The following is a 16,124-nucleotide window of genomic DNA, read 5'->3' as shown; positions in this document are numbered from 1 at the left end:
ATTGATACGTGAAACACGTTATGACTTGCTACATGTTCTGGGGTAAGGCTAGCTCATATGCTAACTTCCCAATACTTCTTAAATTATTCAAGGGTCCAACAATTGGTGGACTTAGCTTTCCTTTCTTTCCGAATCTCATTAATTCTTTTCAAGGGAATACTTTTAACAATACAAGGTTGCCTCCTTCCTATTCTTTGTCCTTTCATGTCAAATCGACATACTTCTTATGTCCTTCCTGGCTACTACCAGTCGTCCTCTGATTAGATCTATTATATCCCTGGTCCTTTGGACTACTGCGGGTCCGAGCATCTTGCGCTCTACAACTTCATCCTAACATAAGGGAGATCGACATTGTCTTCCCTCAAGGATCTCATAAGACGATATCTCAATACTGACATATGATCTATTGTCGTAAGATAACTTAATCCGCGTTAAGTGATCATTCCAAATTCTTTCAAGTCTATTACACAGACTCTCATCATAACTTTTAGCATTAGAACTTTTGCTTCTCAATACCCATTCTTTTCCAGTTCGTAATCGCTACTACCTTCCGTTCCTAATATTATACGGGTTATACTTTTGCTCGCTAGCGTTCTATAACCTTTTAATAACCACGTCAACCTTAGTATCACGAATGTGTTTCCATTCCGCATACTACCACAACTTTATTACTCCTTTTTCAGCTGTTTCTATTTCCCAAAGTTTGATCAATCATATAGAAGTAAAGGAATTTGTTGAGAGATCACTATGATCATGAACACTTGTTATATCGCATAGTTAGTACAGAAGGTGGCCAGCCTTTAGTACTTGACAAGCAATTAAACAATAGATGGTATCCTACTAGGCTTCTATCACACAGATAGATAGTCATTCGGCAATACCTCCCCTTCTGGAAGGGTTGTTCTTCTCAGCTTACATGAAATGAAAAGAAGAGAAAAGAACGAATTGAAGAGAATTGTATATATATGAAAAAAATATATACTGCCACAAAATATCTGGCTTGGAACCTACCTCTGAACTATAGAGGTTTGTCATAGGAGAACAAAACATATGTATTTATATCAACATCAAGTATTATCGCATCGCATTTTGCATGTTAAATATTTTTTGCTATTCCGTCCATCATTCTATGGACCCATGCTCTTCCTCGAGCTTATACACAATCACCTTTGAAACTCCCTCGACATCAAAAATCGAATCTGGGTTTTCATTCCAGACATCACCGTTACTAAAATTCTATGCTTGCACTGCAACCTTCCTCGTATAGTAATACGACTCCCTATTGATAAGTAGAATAAATATACAATAGGTAGATACTCTACTTAATTAGTCTATCAATGATAACTTATACACTAACACGACCCGATTAGTGGTACTCAATCTCAACACCCATTCCAATACAACTCTCATGGTTGTAATCAGCTCACTACTCGCAGAATCATTGCTGCCTTACTATGGTCCACCACTGACCTACTGTTGTCATTCACTTTTCCATAAAATCTTAATATCTAACCATACGGAGTCCATACATGTCGTATCAAATCATTCTAAGGAGGTAACATAATCACCATTCCTGATTCATGAAGAACACTCCTGATCCTGACATACATACATGACCTGAAGCAGATAAAATTGCAGAAGAGTTTCAATCAAAGCAACGATAGCAGGTTAATACCATTCTTAATCATATGCCTTCAATAGAAGACTTAACTCAAAGGTTCGTTTAGTCTTTTTTGAAATATGGTCCTGGATTATTCTCAAGATAGGATCTTCTGAGATAGATAGCCCGCTCATGGCGATTACACGAATTAAACCTTTACCAACTACTATTACGGTTGGGTATTGCACAGTCATCAGAAGGAATGTCAATCTTCCAAACCATAATACAACTTTCACAGCTTTAGCCATCATCACTGTATTCCTCTCGCATGAGCGCCTATAATTATTCTCTTACATTTAAAGTGTCGGCCGCCTTTTTGGCCTTTCCTGATAGTAAATTTTCCTTACAGTCAATGTCGTCTTAACCACTTTCACTAATTTTCTACCCTATTTCCGATCACTGCTTGAGTGAAGATGTTTTCCTTAAAATCAGATGAGTAAAAAAAAAATCACCATTTTTCCATAAGTTATCCCCTCAGTCTTTAGAGATTAATCACTGTCATGACTGACTCTTAATCATACTTAGAACATCTTTTATCCTGGGCCCTAATTGCCCTGAACAATTTCGACCTTTACTGGTTCGATTCATACTTTCTCGTGGTTCAACACGTGCCCCACTTGGCATCATTATAATTACGTCATATTTCCTTTATCCACATTTCTATTCTTGAGAATTTTGAATATTACATTTTTCCTTATAAAACCTCTAAGGTTATCCTTCAATCGTTCCTCCTGTATTCCCTAGATACAGGGCATATCACAATACCATTTACTAATAGTAGAACCATTGTCTATATACTTCTGAAAAATTTCTCCACTGATTCTTAAAGGTTGTTATTACCTTAATCCTTTCCAATTCATACTGTCAAAACTCATACTATCCCTATTAAGGGTGAAATGCCAACCTTTATGCATTCCCCTAGGATTCATTTTAAGTTACCGATGTTCTATCCTTAATTCCACCTTTAAAAAGGTACATGCATCCTTCCATGGATAAATCAAGTCATATATCCCTGATAAGGGGGTCTTATTCAATCATTCCCACCTCGATAGTATATGCCTAATTTCACAATAACATCTGTATTAAAAAGGGGGTCAATCAATATGGCCTCCAAAAGATAACAACGGTTATCCGCTTGTCTTGCCTAGTTTGGTAACGATAACAAGGATGTTCTAGAAGATATTGGTCGTGTTCAACGTGAACTTCTTCTTAATAATTCCTTATTTACTTTTGTTGTTTATCTCAACATTCACCTCAATGTTGGGATACCTTTCATACCTGGCGTCTCCCTTTCTGGGTATCAAGCCACCGGTCTTACACTTCACATTCTTGAAGGTCGCTTCCTTCATCCAATTTTCCTACTTTCTTACTTTCTTGTCTCCTTAGTCTATCCGCGTCTCATTATTTATCCTTCGAACTATCTCAAGGTTTCCTCGAATCCTCCCAACTTACAGGGGATAAAATATATGTATCTCTTATGCCCTCAACCATCAATTTTAACTCATGGTGAATCACCCTCATCCTGACGATTACATACTTTTCTATTTCTATTGCTATGAGTCTTTAGGGTTTCCTCATACCCAACTCCCTTATCATTCCTCAAACTCTATTGCCTTTATATTCCTTTCTCTTATCATTATTTCATGAACCAACACAACATAAGCATTGATTTCAAACATCCCGTCATTCTGGATTCGTCTCCTCAGAACGAATCTTGACAACTTTTACATCTTAGATTCATAATTCATCATACTCGTCTGCCTTTGTTCTGGCTCTAAAGCTTTTACACTATCTCCATAACCTTGGGAAGTACTTTCCTGAAACAATTGACTGAACTTTAATCAGTTTATTATAATCTCTTGCTCCGTGCCTTCCTTGGTCTTTCACCAGCGGGTGGTCTCTCTCTTAGGAGGGTAAGTGACAAAAACAGTCTTTTGGGGTTCGTCAATCATTTAGAATCTCAAATGATTCCTCTATTTCCTTTAGCCAGGCCCTTGCCTCGGCTGGGCCAGCTTGTTCCTTGGAACTCTGAGAGCTTAGCGACTTAAAGGTCCTGAAAGAATTTCTCACCGCATTGTTTCCTCAGGGTGGTGGTTGGGGATAATAGTCTAAGTTCTGTCTAGACATGTCCATAAATTGCCGTATAGGAGTACCGTCTCGGGTCTCCTTTCCTTACTCGACTTTCTGTTTCCTTAGTATGAAATGTTTCAACCTTCTCCCATAATCGGGGTTATCTTATACATTAAAAACCTTGTTTTCCACTCTATTATGTTATGGGTTCTTTCTTTCTTGATGGTAACCTCCCTGACTATCACATTCAGGGTTTGCCCTAAATCTTATTCCTCAAACTATGGCTCTCATCTAAGTTCTCATCCTTAAGCTCTTGAACTTTTGGAACCCAATTTCTGTAGGAACACCTCACTATCCCCTTATCATCTTTCTCGGTATGGATCTCTTCTCCAGTCATTGATTCTCTGCTTTCATTCATTACTTTTTCTGGCACAATATGTTCTTTTCCAAAAATTCGGTCTGTATTGCAATCTCAAACAGCTTTTCGGTACCGGCTCCGGTTACCTTCACTTCTATTTCCATTTTCTCAAAATCTCTTATAAACTCTCCCAAAGACATTATTATCTTGAGTCTCTCCTTTTTTTACTAAGGGCATCAGCCACCACATTGGCTTTCCCTGAATGATAAAGAATCTCCCAATCATAATTCTTGATTAGCTCTAACCACCTCATTTGGCGCATGTTGAGCTCTTTCTGCGTGAAAATGTACTAGAGCACTTATGGCTTGTGTAAATCTCGCACTTTTCTCCATACAAGTAGTGCCTCCAATCTTTAGGGTAAAACTATTATCATGAACCTAAGCTCATGGGTGGGGATATCGAACTTTATATTCCCTTAATTGTCTTGACGCGTACGCGATTACCTTGCTGTGCTGTATAAGAAGCACCCTAATTCCTTATGCGAAGCGTCACTACACTTCACAAAATCTCATTTTCCATCCGGCAACGCCAACATAGGGAACGTCACCAACCTTTGCTTCGGTTCTTAAAAGTTGTTCTCATATTTCTCTGTCCATTCAACTTCTCAGTCTTACGAGTAAGCCACGTTAAAGGGGGCTACTATCTTTACAAACTTGAACGAACCTCCGGTAGTGACCGACCAATCCTACCTCTGGTAGTCGACCTAACCATGGTCATCAATTCATCAGTGGTCTTTTATTCATTCTTGTCAGGATCCTCCATGGGATCCTCCTCAGCGACTATCCCTTCTAGGACAACATCCTCAACCGCTACATCCTCAATATCAACATCATCCGGTCCTGCATTAGGACACTCTATCGGATCCACAATCCGATCTCCAATTAGTAATAAAACCATCACGCTGTTGCTCCTCAACCTCAGGGTTCGGAGTTCCGCTACCATATACGATAACGAACTACGCTCCTATCACGATATTTATAAGGGTTCCCATAAGGGTTTTAACTCTCAGTACTACGTTAGGTAGCCCGACTATGAACTTGGCAAGAATTCTTATTATCTTGGTTAACTTATTATCTTAACGTCACATCATCTCTGAGGTTTATAACGCTTGGCTCTGATACCATTTCTGTAACACCCCCAAATCCGGGGTCGGGGATCCGGGTTGTCACGAGTTCCATTTCCCTTAATAACACCCAATCTTAATAAACAATCAACTACTCTGTACTGTGACCCCACAATAAACACACACACCACAAGTTATAGTCTCAGAGATGAATATCCAAAAGTAACATGAATCATTTTATTCCAAAATTATATGCCATTACACCTTAAAAGGGTTTCTGAATAGATTTACATTTCTTTGCCATTATTACAATTGATAAAGATACATAAGTCTGGTACATCAAAAGTTGAAAGCCTAGCCTATTGGTAGTTCCTACCTCAGCTACAGCGACATCAACGCCTATAGGAAACTGCGGAACGTTTCCTATCCGCTCGCGAATTGGGAGCTTGGTCCTGTTCATCCTTTCTATCTGTTGTTATGTGATGAAAGAAGAAAGCAAGGGTGAGCAGCAAGCCCACCAAAATAATATGTATAATGATTAATAGTATATGAGCCTTCTCATAGTACTCATGAAAGTCTTGGTCAAAAGAAATGAACCAAGTTGATATCTTAATGCGATGAAGTCGCAAAATATTCAGTATATATACATATATACTTTTCAAAATCTTGGAAGTCCTCTTCCATGCATAATACACACAAAGTCCCAGTGTATAACTGTATAAAAAATATCGTTGCAAGGTGATCTCATATATCTAACCTTGTCTCAACGTTTTTCTGAAAATCTTTGCCATTCATAAGACAATTATTAACTAGATATAAGTTTAAAAGATGAAGTTACCAAATGCTTCACTACACTTATATCATTTATAAAGCTACTTGAACTACCACTGTTCAAAGTATAAAGAGTTTTCAACAGTTCATCACATAGATGAGACTACAAGACAAGATTTGAATAGATTAAATCTTTGAAATTCTATTAAAGGAAATGAAGTCATGATATACTTCATTACGTTCTGATATATATATATATATCCATATATACATCTTCCTTTATACATTTCCTGAAAACCTCTGTCATGTAAAGTATGAACAGAATTGCAATATCCAATAAATTTGGAAAGGAAAAGAATTTGGCATAAACCAGATATCTTGCTGATCAGGCAAAGATACCATAAGTAACCTTTTCTACTAGTAGATGGACGAATTCCCCACTGGTCATCACCCTGGTCGTAATAGGACCTTATGCTGGACTGCCACTCAGCCACTTATGCATTTGATGGACTCCCACTGAGCCACTTACACTATCATGGACGCCCACTGAGCCCATGTTGCTTATGCCGACTCAATAGATGGACTTACTTCCCGAACATTGGGTAAGTAATCAATTCATTTACCAAAACTGCAACCGTATTGCAAATATAAAATACACCACAGAGCCGGATCCCTCAGGTTTTGAGCGAGTATTTAAATCCCCTTAAAAAGGAAGATCTTAAATATAAAATGAGTTTTGGGATCCGCTCTAACTTTTAAAAATCATTTTGAAGACTCGAAAACACTTTATAGAGTGTTTGGAGTAAAACTGATTTAATGAAGTAAATCAGTCCCCAGAATATTTAGAAAATGACTGAATATTATTATTTAAATAATATTCCCATAAAGAATAATCTTTATAAAAATAATTGAAGTAGAAGTATTAAAACTTATACTTGAAACGAGTATTAAATACCCAAAGATATACTTATATGAAAGTACTATCTTTATTTGAATAATCGAAAATAAGTTTGATTATTGACACCTTATTCTTTAATAAAATAAAGAATATATCTCAGCAAATAATCGGAGTCATAGATCCTCAAATGAATATTCAAATAATATTCACTAAATAATATAAACTGAGTCATAAGCCCTCGAATGAATATTCAAATAATATTCAATAAATAAAATAAAAGAGTCATAAGCCCTCGAATGAATATTCAAATAATATTCAGATAATAAAATAAAAGGAGTCATAAGTCCTCGAATGAATATTCAAAATAATATTCATTTAATATAAAGGAGTCATACGCCTTCGAATAATATTCGAAATAATATTCAATAATAAAATAAAGTTGAAGTTATCGAATAAACCTTATTCGATTAATAGTTTTGAAAACTATGACCATATATATATATAAGTATATATATATATATATATATATATATTTATATCCATATATACAAAATCTACTCGGGATCCTCGACTCCCGGTTTTAGAAAATATTTCCACCTTTGGGTCCCTATACTAAGGGTATATGCAAATTACCGCTATCCTCTAGCATAGGTATTATCAACGGAATCAACAGATATATATGGAAAGAATACGAAACAGGCATGCATATATATATACCATAGCGGCATGCTTCAATATATTGCAACATTTGCTATTTAACCAACATGCATCTATCGCAAGATAATGCAAATACATATATTCATCACAACAACAGTTATAACGGGTAGAAAACTTGCCTGAGCGACTGGGGGTTACGAATGGCTCGGGATGAGTCTGGTAACCTATAAACAACAAGTAAGTTGGAATTAAACCAAAGTCACTTGTAAATCTATTCTTTAACTAACTTAGACTCTAACGCTTGTTTTGCGCTTACTGATTCGCTTAAGTCACTCGGGTACCCTCGGCTCCACCATTTTTAATAATTTAACCTTTACGAGTTTTAAAGCGATTCCTTCGCGAGTGTCTTACCAACTGCCTAACACACTTACCATAAATGTTTCATACATTAATTAACCCTTTTTGGTCTTTAACCTATGTTTCAAAGTAAGGCGAGGGGAAAAGTTTCGTTCGAGAAACGCCGTTACTTGAAACGGTCGTTTCTCCTAAACCGTGCATCAGAATCGAACGAACTACATATCAAAACGAAGCTCGTAACATGAGCTATCTAAACATGGCAGTGGTCATAATCTAGCAGGGGGTTCTCGGGTCCTAATGCTATGCACAAAAACAGTCTAAAGAAAATCGGACGTTACGACGGCTATGTTTACGTGATTTCCCAAATTTAAACCATTCAAAACCAACCACAATTCAACCCCAAATCAATCATACAACCAACATCCATCCAAACCACATCATAACAGCCCCAACAATCCACATTAACCATTTATACTTATTCCCCACATGAACTAAAAGCTTTACTTAGGTTCTTTAACTAATTATCAAGATTTACAACTCCAACAATACCACAAAACCAACTAATCTCTACAACTCAACCAAACTTCAAACAATCAAGCATCATGCTTCACATATACTATATCAAACATATTCAATCCTAATTACTCAAAACTAAAGCTAGGGTTTGTAGTTTATACCTTCCTTGGAGAGTGGAGAATCAAGAGAATGGCTTGGAATCACCCTTAAAGTCCTTATCCAAGCTTAATCTAAACAAAACTTCAAGAACACAAATTTTATTTCTTGAAAAACACTATTCACCATCTTCTTCCATGATTTATAGAAAAAGATTGGCTTGGAATTAGAAGCTTAAACTTATAGGAAGTATGTAACTATCCATGGGGAAGCTTAGATAATTACCTTGCTAAATAGTAAGTGGTGGAGCTTGGATCCTCAATTTTTAAGAAATGGGCCGAGAGCTAGCTTGGGAAGAAAGAGATTTTTGTGTTTTGTTTGATGAAAAATGAAATGTTTGCTTGGTTGGTTGATTTTTGTTGTTTGATTTAGTCAATTACCTTGTTGCCCTTGAATTTGTGTGGTTCTCATTCAACCACACCTCCTTCCTTCCCATGTCATGCCTACATCACTTTGTGATGTCATCACCCCTCCTTTGTCCTCTTTCTATTGGTTGGATGACATCATCCCCACTAATCCCTTTGATTAGCTTTTAATTGTTTGCCTAATGACCGCTGATATGTTATACGGTTCGCTTAACTTTCGTTTTTGTTTATCGTTTGAGGGATCATACCCGGGATCTTATTACTTAGGTTCCCTTAACCTATCTCAATACATTATATTCCTTTTTATGATCCTCTCTTATAATCTTTTAATTTAAATCCTTTTTATCCTGTTACCTTTTTCTCAATTCTTTCCGTATCTAGTGGATTTCCGGGAAAAATCAAAGTGTTCGGAAATTGGATTCTGACGATCTTTACATACACTTATATACCACATAGAGTACTAATAATATCCCAGAAGATCAATAACAGAACCCCTACATAGTGTGGCATGAAAAGTTTTCTCATTCAGCAAAAACACTATTCATAAGGGTTTCAAAAATTTTCCAAAAATTGGGGTTATTACAACAGGTTCTGATGAGATCAGAGATTCCTGATCCCCTTCTCAGCTTCAGTTGAATCCTCAATTATAGGTTTGGCCTTGTACCTCTCTGCCCTCATTTTCTTCAATCTCATTGCCAAAGAAGGAGTTGTTCCAGCAGCATCAGTACTAATAGATTTCCTTTTCAAAGTATCAGAACTTTGAGTTGCTGGTTCATTCTGAGATGTAACATTCTCAGCTTCACTTATCACAGGTTCTGATGCAGAGACCTGTGCTTCAGTTATTTGCTTAAATCATCAAAATTTATTATTGACCATAATTGAATCAAAATATTCATCAGAGGATAAAGTTAAAAATCGATGAAGTAAAGATTAACAAATTGCAATTAAAACATACACAGTCACATAATATAAGAAACAGAGACTAAATCTTGCAATTAAGGAAATTTCATTAATATGTCAAACAAGTACATTTCATGAAATTTATCGATTACATGCAAAAATTACAAGATAGTCCTATTCTTGGAACCTTAAGCATCAACAGCCGTAGTCTAAGAAGCCTGACAAAGATGATGGTAACGAGAAACTGATGGATGACAATTAATTCTTCTTCCTACTTTCAACAAAGAGAACAACAAGATGAATGATTTGCTCCTGTTGTTTAAGAATACGAAGATGAACATCTCTTTGGAAGGATAACAGATCATTTGAAATGTTGTCTGGAAGTTGAATCCAGATGTCGAATGGAATGTTGTTGTTAGGATATGAAGTTGGAATTCCATTTCTAAAAGTGGTCACAGTGTCTATGCCATAGCAGTAAAACCAACTAAAATGAGCCATTATTTGAGAGAAATGAAAAGATGTGATTTTACTGATGCATGATCAGTCATTTAAATAGCCAATGGAATACTAAGGGTCGCGAGGACTGTTTAACAAAAAAAATGATGCCTCGTCTCCCTAGACCGATGTGTAATAATAATAGTCAGTAAAAAAATTAAAGCAAGAGTTAATGAGCACGTAAGATTAAACAATAATTACTGTGCACATGCAGTTGTTCAGAACATACACGTTAACCACTAACCCATAATGATTATGACTGTTTTTATTTTACCCAAATATATTCTGATTTAAATATGACCGTTTCAGTTTTAACCACAGATAAGTCAAGTAAAGAATAATGCCACGTAAGCATCAAGGGTTTCATCATGATTTAATATCAGAACTTAACTTATATCATATTTTAACAGTCATCAGAATTTGGCTTCTATACTCAAAAAGTGAAATTCTTTTTCTGTGATTCTTCATACAAATACTGACATGATTCTTCAGAGTTTAATCATCAGAACTTCCATCAGAACTTTTCCTCAGAAATTATGCAAATGACACTTAACTGTTTGTCAAAAACAACTTAATCACCACAGTAATTTTCATCATTCATATAGAGTGAAAATGTGTGCATTCAGCAAAATATCATATTAAGATTAAAGTCTGATAAACTTCACTACATCTTAGAAATAAGGCATAACTCAGAAAAATGCATAAAATCTGTCGTCATCATGAAGACTACTATAGAACAAATTTATGCTAGAGTCCACCTCAATTGTTTTGTGCTCATTTTATGCATCTTTTGAAATTCATTTTTACAGTGGCTTCTCAGTGTAAGTGATTCACGACTGCTTATCAGAATTTATGTTGTTGTCAGAGTATTTCTCCAGTAATCATAGAGTGTGAAAAGTCACCAAGAAATTTTGTTTGCTTTTCTAATGCATATTACTTAATACCAGCAATGCACTTGGGTCTTCCCTTCCATATTTTTACTCTAGATCTCAAAGGAGTACCTGACATTTATTTTTCTTTTCTTTTCTTTAGATAAGTGAGACTTATCATCACTTATTTCATCCTTCAGATTTACTGACATCAGAATTTGACAGATAAGAAACAGGAATCTAGTTTGTGACTTAGTAATAAGATACACAAAGTAAACTTGACTAAGCTCAATATTAGAATTTGCTTGTGTTAATGAGTTTCCATATAAACAACTAATTCAAACATGGGATTTCTAGTATGTTAAAGACTACTAGGTCAGCATCTAGCACAGTTATCCTCATTGGATCGGATAGTCATAGAATATTCAAAACACTTATCAGAGTATATAGAACCACATCAGATAACAATCAGCATTTAATGAATTTTCAAATAAGCACAGATTACATAGAGATAATACACTCTGTAAACACTGATCATAAAGTCTGATGCATGAGAACAAAAACTAAGCAGATTTAGAGAAAGAACCTGAAACCATTCCAAGTTCATTTACCAATCTTATAAAAGTAGCTTCACATAGTGGTTTTGTGAAGATATCTGCTAGCTGTTGATTTGTTAGAACAAAATAAAATTCCACTGTACCTTCATCCACATGTTCCCTTATGAAATGGTACCTAATGATGATGTGCTTTGTCATTGAGTGTTGAACTGGATTACTTGTCATAGCAATAGCACTTTGATTATCACAGTAAATAGGGATTTTAGAAAATTCTAACCCATAAACCAGTAACTGATTCTTCATCCAAAGAATCTGTGCACAACAGCTTCCTGCATCAATATATTCTGCTTATGCAGTTAATGTGGAAATTGACTTTTATTTCTTGCTAAACCAATAAACCAATCTACCTCCAAGAAATTGGCAGCTTCCACTTGTGCTTTTCCTGTCTATTTTGCATCCTGCAAAATCTGTATCCGAGTAACCTATTAGCTTAAAGTCTGATTCCCTAGGATACCACAATCGTAGATCAGCTATATCCTTGAGGTACTTGAAAATTCTTTTCACAGCTATTAAGTGAGGTTCTCTTGGATCAGCCTGAAATCTTGCACAAAGACAGGTAGCATACATGATATCAGGTCTACTTGCAGTTAGATAGAGTAATGAGCCAATCATACCTCTGTAGTTAGTAATATCTACTGATTTACCAGTATCCTTATCTAACTTGGTTGCAGTGGCCATGGGAGTGGATGCAGTTGAACAATCTTGCATTCCAAATATCTTCAGTAAATTTCTGGCGTACTTGGATTGACAGATAAAAGTGCCTTCTTCATTTTGCTTGACTTGAAGGCCCAGAAAATAGCTGAGTTCTCCCATCATACTCATTTAATATATTGACTGCATTAGCTTTGCAGACCTCTCACAAAGTTTGGCATTTGTAGAACCAAATATGATATCATCAACATATATCTGTACCAAAAGTAAGTCCTTTCCATGGTTGAGATAGAATAAAGTCTTGTCAATTGTTCCTCTGTTAAATCCACTTTCCAGAAGGAATTGAGCTAAAGTTTCATACCATGCTCTTGGAGCTTGCTTCAGGCCATAAAGTGCTTTGTCAAGCCTGTAGACATGATTTGGAAATTTTGAATTGACAAAGCCTGGAGGTTGTTCAACATAGACCTCTTCTTCCAATTCTCCATTAAGAAAAGCACTTTTCACATCCATTTGAAAGACTTTAAACTTCTTGTGAGTAGCATAAGCCAAAAAGATCCTTATGGCTTCTAATCTAGCAACTGGTGCAAATGTTTCATCAAAATCAATACCCTCATGTTGAGAGTAGCCTTTAGCAACCAGTCTTGCTTTATTCCTTGTAATTATGCCATCATTGTCAGTTTTGTTTCTGAAGACCCATTTTGTGCCCACAACAGAACTTTTCTTTGGTCTTGGCACTAGGGTCCAGACTTTATTTCTTTCAAATTCATTTAACTCTTCCTGCATTGCTTGCACCCAATCAGCATCTTGAAGAGCTTCTTCCACTTTCTTTGGTTCAGTCTGAGATAGAAAAGAATGATAGAGACATTCATTTGAAGTTGCAGTTCTAGTTCTGACACCTACTTCAGGATCTCCAGTGATTAAATCAGGTGTGTGTGCTTTAGTCCACTTCCTTGCAGATGGAAGTTGATCTCTAGAACTGGATCCTCCCCCATGATCCATGTTGTCTCCATCAGCATTTTCTGATGCTCCCCCTGTAGTTATGCTCTCTGAGACTTCAGAATTTGAGTTTGATTTTTCAAGAGTTGAAGAATCAGAGCTTCCAAAATTATCAGAATTTGGCTCATCAGAACTAGATGAATCAGAACTTGAAGAGCCAGTGACAGGTTCTGATGCTTTTCGAGAGTCTTGAGATGTGGTAGAATCTTCAGCTTGCTCCCCTGGACAGGTGCATTTTCCTTTGGAGTTGTTACCACAGTTTCATTGACATCAGAACTTAATCCATCAGAACTTACAGGATCAGGATTTAAGTCATCAGAATTTCCCGAATCAGAATTTAAATCTTCATTCTCAAATCTCAGCTGATCATGATCATTGAAATCTTCAAGTCCAGTAATCTTCTTATCATCAAAAGAGACATTGATAGATTCCATGACAACCCTTGTTCTTAAATTTTAGACTCTGAAGGCTTTTGTGGAAAGTGGATATCCAACAAAAATTCCTTCATCGGGTTTTAAATTTTGACAGCTGCTCAGGATGAGTCTTAAGAACAAAACACTTGCAACCAAATACATGAAAGTATTTCAGATTTGGCTTCTTTTTCTTCACCATTTCATATGGTGTTTTTCCATGCTTGTTGATGAGTGTAGCATTTTGTGTAAAACAAGCAGTCTGCACAACTTCAGCCCAAAAATAGGTTGGTAGCTTTGCTTCATCAAGCATTGTTCGTGCAGCTTCAATGAGAGTAATGTTCTTCCTTTCTACAACTCCATTTTACTGTGGAGTTCAAGGTGCAGAAAATTCCTGTTTGATTCCATGCGCTTTGCAGAACTCTTCCATGATTGAATTCTTGAACTCAGTGCCATTATCACTCCTTATGATTTTAACAGAATCTTTGACCATCTTATCCAGCTGTCTGACATGATCAGTTAGAGTAGATGCAGTTTCATTTTTCTTGTGCAAGAAGTACACCCAAGTGTACCTTGTGAACTCATCCACTATAACCATAGCATATTTCTTCTTTACAATAGATATGACATTGACTGGACCAAATAGATCAATATGTAGTAGGTGATAAGGCTCAAGAATTGATGATTTAGTTTTGCTCTTGAAAGAAGATTTTCTTTGTTTTGCTTTTTGACATGAATCACAAAGGCCATCAGGAGAAAATACTGATTTTGGCAGTCCTCTCACCAGGTCTTTCTTCACGAGCTCATTTATGTTGTTGAAGTTTAAATAAGAGAGTCTTTTGTGCCAATTCCAGCTTTCTTCAATTGATGCTCTACTCAACAGACAGATTGCAGAACCATCAGTACTTGTTGAAAGTATGGCTTCATAAATGTTACCATGCCCGTATCCTTTCAGAACCACTTTTCCTGTAGAATTACTTATAACTTCACAGTGTTCTTCAAAGAAATCCACATGATAACCTCTGTCACAGATTTGACTTATACTCAACAGATTGTGTTTAAGTCCTGAGACTAGAGCTACTGTTTCAATGATGACATTTCCAAGATTGATCTTCCCATATCCCAGATTTTTCCCATATTTCCAATTCTATAAGAAACACCTGGGCCAGCTTTCTCCACAAAGTCTGATAGCAGGGCTTTATTTCTAGTCATATATCCTGAACATCCACTATCCAGAACTAGGATGTTCTTCCTGTTGTCCTGCAATCACAAAGACCACTAATGGTTAGTTTTACGGACCCGGGATTGCTTGGATCCTTTTGGCCTTTTTAAGTTTGTTAGCATTTGCAGCGGATTTAATATCAGAGTTTATGCTAACATGCTTTTTATCAGAACTTATATCAGACTTTGCATTAGACTTTACACTAGCAGGAATTACAGCAACTTTCTTCAAAAAAGGTTTTATCTGATAATAATCATAGTACAAACTATGATATTCCTTACAAGTATAAATAGAATGCCATAAACTCCTACAATGAAAACAAGGATTTTGTGGCTTAAACCTAACAGACTGACTCCTAACTCCTGAATTAAGAGATAAAGAGTTTATATTCTTATTCTTCCTGCAAAAAGAAGCAAGATGGTTAGAGTGTCCACAGTTATAGCATTTCTTTCTAGGAGCATTAGGAACAGGCATATATTTGTTGCTTTTATTCACACCTTCCTTTCCATTCCTATTTTTCCTAGCTTCCTTTACCTTGTTTACACTGGTAATTTCTTTCAGCTTATGCTTAAGCTTCTTCTTAGTCATTAAGCCTATGTTAACTTGAGTTGGTTTATCATGTTCTAATTTATTAGAAGTTGACTCTGCTATCACTTCTGCCTCAATATCTTTCATCTTTTCAGAATCAGACTTTACAGTTTTAGCTACAAACTTAACAGGACTTGCCGTTTGCCTAGTATTCTGGTTAACAATGGTTGGCTTAATATGTTCAGTTCCTTTTTCACTTTTCTCATCTCCATAACCTAAGCCCTCTTTCCAGTTTCCACTACTTAGTATATCCTGAGTTGCTCTGCCAGAGTTAGTCCAAGTCCTGATAATCTCTCTTTCCTTTTCTAACTCAGTTTTTATAGATTCATTCATTTTTAGCACTTCATCTCTTACATAAAAAGCATCATCTCTATCTTTCTGAGTTTGTTGGAACATGACTAACTTGTTTTCTAAATAGTCATTCCTTCTCTTATAAGCAAGATTT

Source organism: Apium graveolens, chromosome 3 (assembly GCF_009905375.1).
Source record: "Apium graveolens cultivar Ventura chromosome 3, ASM990537v1, whole genome shotgun sequence".
NCBI classification, from domain to species: Eukaryota; Viridiplantae; Streptophyta; class Magnoliopsida; order Apiales; family Apiaceae; genus Apium; species Apium graveolens.
The sequence above is the reverse complement of the archived record's forward strand: the minus strand, read 5'-3'. Positions refer to the sequence as shown.